The sequence below is a fragment of the Moschus berezovskii genome, chromosome Y, assembly GCF_049115385.1.
Source record: "Moschus berezovskii isolate FMDL1 chromosome Y, NW_MosBer_1.0, whole genome shotgun sequence".
NCBI lineage: Eukaryota > Metazoa > Chordata > Mammalia > Artiodactyla > Moschidae > Moschus > Moschus berezovskii.
In genome coordinates, this window is record NC_142489.1 from 2,326,221 (window position 1) to 2,335,115 (window position 8,895).

Here is an 8,895-nt window from a genome sequence, read left to right on the forward strand (position 1 = left end):
CAGGGGAGGTTCCAGCTTGGTTGTGAAGGGGCAGCCTCGAGACAGCAGAAGGGCTGGTCCCAGCACCCTTCTTTGGGGGCCTGAGCACTCCCTCCTCTCCACATCTGGGGTGACAGGGAAGGTGTTAGCGTCAACTTCAGAGCAAGAGAGGGAACAGGGTAGGGGAAGGGGTTGGATATGGGCGTTTTGCCCCAATTTTCATCCTGACTCTGAAAGTGAACTGAGAGGACCTACCTCCCCTGCCAGCCCCGACAGGCCTCCATCTAACACTCAGGCATGGCTGTCCGGCTGTGCTCCAGGGCTCACTCTCACTTCCTACACAGCGGTCTCAGGGGACAGGCTCACCAGGAGAACAGGAGACCTGTGGGTTCCAGAGTGTGGTCTCAAGGACCCTGCAGAAGAGCCCTTGGTTCAAGCCAGGGAGGACTCTCCCCACTGAAGGTTCTCACAGTATCTCCTTATCCCTCTTCCAGGTGCCCTCCTTACCTGTTTACCTGCCAGCATTCTCACCTGCTGTCCCTGACGTGTGTCATTCTGCGTCAGAGGCACAAGAACAAGTCCCATGCCCGCAGGAAACACCACCAGGTCCAGGGGGACACTCAGGAGGCCCAGGCCAGTGCTACTGCAGCCCCAGGAGAGGAGTGCCCCTCCTCCCCCTCTTCTGCCCCTCAGGGTTCTCCCCCGAGCTCCCCTGCTGCTGGCGATCAACAGGAGCTTCAGGGAGCCATGGCCCCTAGCTCTCCTGATGCCGGGCCTTCCTGCGCAGGATCTGATGAAGGTGCCCAGGGCCCAGAGGAGGAAAGTGAAGGTGCCTCCCAGGCAGCTCCGACCACTCAGAGCACTCACAAAGATCCTCTGGCCAGGAAGGTCAGCATGATGGTGGAGTTCCTGCTGGAGAAGCACGGCAAGAAGGAGCCCATCATGCAGAATGCCCTGATGAAAGTCGTCAGCAGGAAGTACATGCAGCACTTGCCCGAGATCCTCAGGAGAGCTTCTGAGTGCGTGGAGCTGGTATTTGGTCTGGAGCTGAAGGAAGTCAACTGCAGCAGGAACATTTATGTCCTCATCAGCAAGCTCAACCTTGGGGGCGACAAAGGTCTGAGTGATCAGGGAGGCTGCCCAAATCCGGTATCCTGATGATGGTTCTGGGGGTCATCTTCATGATGGGTAACGGGGCCACCGAGGAGGAGGTCTGGGAATTCCTCAGTGTGTTGGGGGTCTATGCTGGGAGGAGGCACTGGATCTTTGGGGAGCCCAGAAGGCTCATCACCAAAGATCTGGTGCAGAAGGAGTACCTGAACTACCACCAGGTGCCCAACAGTGATCCTCTGCGCTATGAGTTCCTGTGGGGCCCGAGAGCTTGTGCTGAGACCAGTAAGATGAAGGTACTGGAGGTGCTGGCCAAGTTCCACGGTACGGTCCCTAGTTCCTTCCCAGACCTGTATGATGAGGCTCTGAGAGATCAGGCGGAGAGAGCAGGGCGGAGAGGTGCGGCCAGGGCTCCAACTACGGCTGAGGCCAGTGCCCCTTCCAGGGTCAAGTCCTGCAGGTCCTCCCACATCTAGGGAGGGAGGCTGGGGCACTTTGTTCCCTTTGTGTTGGAAGAGAGCAGTCATGCTCCTAAACAGTGCCAAGTAGTAGGGGTGGAGGGAACAATACCCATGTGTTCTTACAGTTTCAAGTAGTAAGGGAGTTTAAGCGTAGTTAGTTTTAATAAAATATATATCTTTTTACTTTATCCATATGAATAATATCTAGTGAAATATAGATAATTTAGGTAGGTAGTTAGATAAAGTGATGAAGGATGTGTTTAGTATTTTCAATTGTCAATTTTTTTTTGTCAACTACTTTTCATAATGTTTATTGTCCTTTAGAATACAAATGTGTGGACCATATAAATCATAGTTCTTTGCTGACTTAAAATTTTGAAAGCCACAGTTTGCCTATTGATAAAATACATCAAAAGTACTGAATATGTTGTTCACAATCCAAACAAAATAACATGACATTGGAACAGAATTTTTACAAGAGTAGTCAAGCGTCTAAATAGTGAAGAGTAGTAGTGGTGGAGCAAACCAAATTTGATCTCATTTCACTTTCTGTTTTACATGAGTAACTTCTATGTATTATTTTTTTAAAAGGTTTTACTTCTAAGAGTTTGTTTTTCTTCAGAATATGAATGTGGTAATGATGTTGCTCTTATGTTTACTGCCATTTTGAGAGTTTTAAAGTTCCAGTTTTGGTAGATGTAAAAGAAATTCATGAACCATTTATATTGTTTTGTGATCTGGAAGTAGGTAACATGGGACTGCAAGGAGATTTTTCATGGTAATGCGAAAGACGACCACAGAAAATATTGAGAAACAAAAAATATTAAGAAAAATAAAAGCCTTTAATTTCTGGTTTGTCTTATTTCATCTAACCTTTCTTTTGGGGAAAATAAAAAATACTTTGACTTAATTTAGCCCATTTAAGAACATTTGTTTCTTAAAGGGAATGTGCCTAGAATACAGCCCTGCCCCTCTACACCTCCCATTGGCAAATTTGGGAACGTGGGCATGATGCACCCCACACATTTCCTTTTAGAGCATCTCAGGAGGTGAGGAACTTGGGCTCAGGGTCCAGCCTCAGGAGGAATTCCAGGTCAGGCCAAGAGTTAAGCAGTGGACCTTGAGGACTAGAGGAATCACTCACATTATAAAAGTGGGGACACTGCAAAATCCCTCCCCTAGGGTCAGCCATCAGTGACCACAGGCAGGCATGTCCATGAGGGAGCCTTCACATCCCCTGAGGTGGTCTCAGGGAATTCAAGGCTGTAGCGTGAGAGGATAGCCTCCCTAGGACATGGGAAGTCAGTGTCAGGACCGAGGGGAGCCCCACCCAAAGGAGAGAGGAACACAAAGCCCCAGCACCGGTTCAGCTCTGGAGCCCCAGGCAGAGGCGGTCAGATGGGTCACCCACTTGCTTCCAGCTTGGGAGGACTCCGGTCAGTATGGAGAAGAGGCCCAGACCCTGAGAGAGAGATTACCCTCGAGGTCACCGTCCCCAGAGCAAAGGAGGCCAGAGAATCCTGCCCTCTGCTGTTAGTTCTCAGAAGCCCCCCAAAACACCTGTGGGTAAACATGGCCTACTCTGACGTCTACATCTGGGGACTGAGGGTGCTATGGGCTTAGGTATAAGGCTGGCTGACACGGCATAGGGGAAGTTTCTGGGTGGTCTAGGAGTTAGGGTGAGGACCAGAGGATGCAGGGGAACATGAAAGCCATAACAATGGGGCAACCGTAGTCCCTGCTGTCAGTACTGGCACACACTTGGATAGATGTCAGGCTGAGCAGAGGCAACCGTCAATCCCCCCCAGGGTGACAGAAAAGTGAGGACAGTAATAGTGAAGAGAGGGAGGATATAAAGGTCTTCTCAGGAGTCAAACTGAGGAGCCTGACCGAGGACTGGTGGGGCCAGCCATCAGAAGGCCTTAATTTGCCAGCCATAGCTTTCTGTCTTGAGAGACCACAGGTAGTTGTGGGCCTTACTCTGAGCACAAGTCCACAGGTAAAGAGAGAGGAGCTGCAAGACCTCCCAGGAGTTCAACTGAGAACCCTGTGGGGTGACTAAGGGAACAAACTCAACCCCCTGAGACTTGGGGACAACAGAGTCTAGCCATGCCCCTGCTTTCGGCACGTGAAGGCTCTCCGCAGGATTGGTGGGCATGGGCTCCTTAACATCAGGTCTAAGGGAGGGGACATCTTTAGCCTGAAGGGCAGAAGGGTCTATGTGCAGCCAGGACGAGTGCACTGAATAGGGAGTGAGCATCCAGTGATGGAGAGGATCCCTGGAGCACCAGGACGGAAAGGAGTCCACAGAACCATCAGCACTGGGTTCCCCCTGTCAGGGTAGACAGCTGGGGGCCCCCTCGCTTCCATCTCATGGGTCCCAGGGACCACAGAGGTGTCAACTTCAGAGCAGTAGAAGGGAAGAAACCCAGGCCCTGTCTACTGTCTGCATGACAATCTTGAAGATGAACTGAGCAGACTCCCCACTCTGAAACAAAGACGGTCTCACTGGCAGCCACTGCTGTCACCCTAGTGACACTCCGGTAGGGCTAGCACCCTGAAGCCCAGCACTCACTCTCACTTCCTTCTCAGGGGTCTCAGGGGACAGGGTGACCAGAAGAACAGGAGCCCTGTGGATCCTAGAGCACTAGCCTCAAGAACCCCTCAAAGGTAACTTTGGTTCAAGCCAGGTAGGATTCTTCCCACTGAAGGTGCTCACAGCATATCCTTGACCCTTCTCCAGGTGCCCTCATTGCTTGACTTCCTACCCATATGCCCGCCTGTGGTCCCTGACCTGTTTCACCATGCCTCGGAGGCACAGGAACAAGTACCATGACTGCATGAAACGCCACCAGGTCTGGGGGGGACACTCAGCATCCTATGGCGGCCCAGACAAGTGCTGCTGCAGCTGCAGAAGAGAAGTGCCACTCCTCCCCCTCTTCTGTTACTCAGGGTTCTCCCCCTGAGCTCCCCTGACATTGGTGCTCACCAGAATCTTCAGGAAGCTGTGCACCCCACCACAGCTTCTTGGGGGGCTTTGTAGACAAGATCTGATGAAGGTTCCAAGAGCAAGGTGAGGAGAGGAGAAGCACATCCCTGGCAGCTCCCTGCACTGAAAGCTAACACACACAGATCCTCTAAGCAGGAAGGAGACACGCTACTTTTTATTGGTTATTGGTACAGTTTCTGCTACACATCTATAAAATGGAAGATGCATTACAAAGCAGACATGGTAAAGGCTTTCCAAAAAAAGTATCAGGACCAATTCCCCGAGATCCTCAGGAGATCCTCTGAATGGATGGAGCTGGTCTTTGGCCTTGAATAAAAGAAGTAAACCCTGATGCTCTTGTCAGTGCACTGAACCTCCCAACAACAGAAGTTTGACTGGTAATGAGAGGGTGCCCACACCTCATTGTCATCTCTATCAAGGCCAACTGCACCACAGAAGAGATCTGAGATTCTTTTTTGCTTTGCTTTCACTTTTTTTTTAATTTCTTTTTCCAAAATTTTTCTATAATTGAGATATAACATGATCTTAGATTTATAACATCATAATTCCATATTTGTATATATCGTGAAATGATCACCACAATAAGTCTAGTTAACATCTATCACTATAGATAGTAACAGTTTTTTATGTGACGAAGACCTTAAGATATACCTCTTAGCAACTTTACAATATGAAATATAGTATTATTAACTATGGTCACCATGCTATACATTAAATCCCTATCTTCGTAACTTTTTTATTTTATAACTGAATAAGACTGGAATATATGCTGGGAGAGAGACTTCATATATGAAGGGTCCAGGAAGCTCATCACCAAAGATATGGTGTAGCAGAAGTATCTGGTGTAACCCCAGGTACCCAACAGTGATTCCTGTGCTATGAGTTCCTATGGTGCCCAAGCTGCTGCTGCTGCTGCTAAGTCACTTCAGTTGTGTCCGACTCTGTGAGACCTCATAGACGGCAGCCCACCAGGCTCCTGGTCCCTGGGATTTTCCAGGCAAGAATACTGGAGTGGGTTGCCATTTCCTTCTCCAATGCATGAAAGTGAAAAGTGAAAGTGAAGTCGCTCAGTCGTGTCCGACTCTTAGCGACCCCATGGACTGCAGCTTACCAGGCTCCTCCATCCATGGGATTTTCCAGGCAAGAGTACAGTAGTGGGTTGCCATTGCCTTCTCCGGTGGTTCCCAAGGGTCCATCTGAAACCAGCAAGATGAAAGTGCTGGTGTTTTTTGACCAAAGTAAAAAAAAAAAAAAAAAAAAGCCAGAGTCAGTGTATTCTATCCCAATATGATAAAGATTTCAGAGATGAGGAAGAGAGAGCCTGAGGAATAGATGCAGCCAGGATTAGCAGCAAAGTTAGCACCAAAGGGTCATCACTAGCAACTATCTCTAGCTCCAGGGTAAAGAATCCCCCTGCAATGCAGGAGACAGAAGAGATTTGGCTTTGATCCTTGGGTCAGGAAGATCCCTTGGAGAAGGGAATGGCATCCCACTCCAGTATTCTTGCCTTGAAAATCCCAGGGTCAGAGGAGCCAGGCAGGCTACAGTATAAAGGGTCACAAGAGTTGACACAACTGAGCACCACACACAACACAGCACTTTTGCATCAGGTGAAATCTGAGGGAGTTTCTTCAGCTTTTCAGTGAAGAATGTAGTTAATGTTTGAAGCAGTGATGGAGCAAGGTGGAACTGGAAGAAATACAATGCATATTTTCTTTTTATTCCTCTTCTATGTAAGTAACTTGCAGATGTATTTTTCATTATTTTTCAAACACTGTTTCTTTCCAGTTAAGGTTTATATGACTTCAGAATCAAAGTTTATAAATGATATTATTCGGTAGCTAGTCAGACTTGAGGGGATCTTGCCCCATCCTGGATGATTTGTCTTTCCCTTCACCAGCTGAAGACTGGTGGTCAGAGCACACCCAGAAAGCCTCTCTCCTGTGGTCAGGTACCACCACTAGTTTTCCTGCCGTGTCAGGACCAAGCAAGACAAAACTACCAGCATAGGTGGGCGTTGGCACACCAACAACTGAAAACTGACTCAAGGAAACCCAAGGATCATTATGCCGTTTTTGTAATGAATTAGCATTGCTGTTTTTGTCCCCAACCTGCCTCCCCCAGTGGTTCTCACTTGAGAGCTAATAGGTAAGCACCTGCACATTAAGAGTAAAGTTCAATAACCTAAAGCTGTCAATCAACTTGTCAGTCAAATGACACAGGACACACCCAGCCCTACCCCATTGTGGGACTGTTTGTGCTTTCCAGACAGCACACTCTCATCTTTTCTTGGGATTGTACTTTTGCTCTGCTTAATGAAACTCCTGCTACTTAAAATTGCTCTATGCTTCTCAATTGAATTCTTTCTTTTTGGAAGGGTAAGAAAGAAAAGAAAGAAATCACTCAGTCGTGTCCGACTCTTTGCGACCCCATGGACTGTAGCCTACCAGACTTCTCCATCCATGGGATTTTCCAGGCAAGGGTACTGGAGTGGGTTGCCATTTCCTTCTCCAGGGGACCTTCCCAACCCAGGAATCGAACCTGTGTCTCCTGCATTGCAAACAGATGCTTTACCCTCTGAGCTAAGAACTGAGAAATTGCTTTTCACCATTGACATATTTGGTGCAGTGACTAGGACTGCTGCTAAGGGAAACTGCAGTGGTCTTGCCCAAAATGCCGGCTGGAGACTCCAGACTTTCGCTCTGTCTCTCCCATGAGAATGTACTTGCTGTCACTATCCGGTTTGTACTCTTTCCAAGACCCATAGGGCATAATCTGGGTCAGCTCACTGTGTCGGCTCCCCTCAATTGAGTTGCAAGGAGTACCCCCAGGTTGTGCATACCCAAAGAACACTCACGTGGCAGTTGATACTGTCCTTGGGCCTGGTGGAAACAGAATTTCCAATGGTGAAGGCGCCCACTGAGGCCAAGACTTTTCTCCTCTCAGCCTTTGTCATTTCCTCTATGGCTCTCTCCATTTTGAGGTGAGAAGTTTAACCAAGATGACTGCACAACATGTAAATTAAGACCGTACAAACAATCAGGGACTTGATTGGGTGAGTTTCCCACTCTGCGGGTCCTTGAGCCCAATTCCCTCCCTACACGTTCTTATTCCCAGTCTGGTTACAGTACCCCGGAACTGCATCGGAGGCCAAAACGGGGAACTCTGCATCTTTCTCTAGATTTTTGGCCTACCTCACTGCACCCCCGACTGCCAGAGCAGAGGCAGTAAGGGAGAACCTTTATCAGCAGGCTTAGGACTCTCTGTCTAGGAAGCATATAGCTCTACACCTTCCCTCATATCCTGAATTTATCTTCTATTCTCCTTCTCTCCAGACTTCTCAGACTGTCTCTTGATCCTTGAGCCTCATGCTGCTTAGGTGTTGCCTCTTTCACTTCTGTAAAGTAGTGTGCTCAGTCGCTAAGTCATGTCTGACTCTTTGCGATCCTATGGACTGTAGTCCACCTGGATCCTCTGTCCATGGGATTTCCCTGGTAAGTATACTACAGTGGGCTACGTTTTCTTCTCCAGGGTTTCTTTCCAAGCCAAGGATCAAACCCACGTCTCCTGTTTGGCAGGTGGATTCTTTACTACTGAACAACATGAAAGCCCCCTTCTCTCCTTTACATGCATAATAATTTTTAATTATATACCAAATATAATGAACTTCACACTCTTCATACTTACGCAGCACAAAGGAACTGAAAAGTTTTCTCTAAATATCTGTATCTTGAGCTTTGTTCTGGGAATCAGTGACATGACTTTGAAACACTATGATCTGTTTCCTGCTTTCAAGCTGTTACGTGTGATCAGAGAACACAAACCTGAGGTTCATACAGCATCACTACAGACACAAGCCTTTCTGAGGGCTCTCTCTGATGCCCTGGGCAGTATATGATTTTCCATTATGACTGAAGGGAACAAAAAATATTCTCTGCTATGTGGAGGCCGCATAATTCTCTGTGTATGTGTGTAGTTCTCACCCTCCACTACTTTGTCCTGTGATTTCTCAGAGGAGCCCCTGGGTCCTCCTCTGACCCTCATCCTCATCTCAACTTGGAAGGCAGCCAGGTTTCACCTGACCTGCTGTCCCCGTGCTTCAGGCTCATGGCAGCAAGCTGAGGTCATTCTAGGTTCACCTCGCCTGTTTTCAATCTCTCAGGAGTCACTGTCTTTCCTAGTCACATGTCCAACCTATGAAAAATGGTTCTCATATGTATATGGCCATTTTGTTGGGTTGTCTTGTTAGATGTTTCAGGCAAGCCACTAAATCTGGTCTCTGTTATTCCATCTTTGCCTGTAGTGACAGTACAACACAAATTTAAAACCTAAATT

At 48.1% G+C, this 8,895-nt stretch overlaps 1 pseudogene; it reads left to right on the forward strand.

Moving 5' to 3' along the window:
* Positions 1-276: 276 nt before the first annotated feature.
* On the forward strand, positions 277-1,565 carry LOC129563806 (melanoma-associated antigen B4-like; annotated as a pseudogene).
* Positions 1,566-8,895: the final 7,330 nt, after the last annotated feature.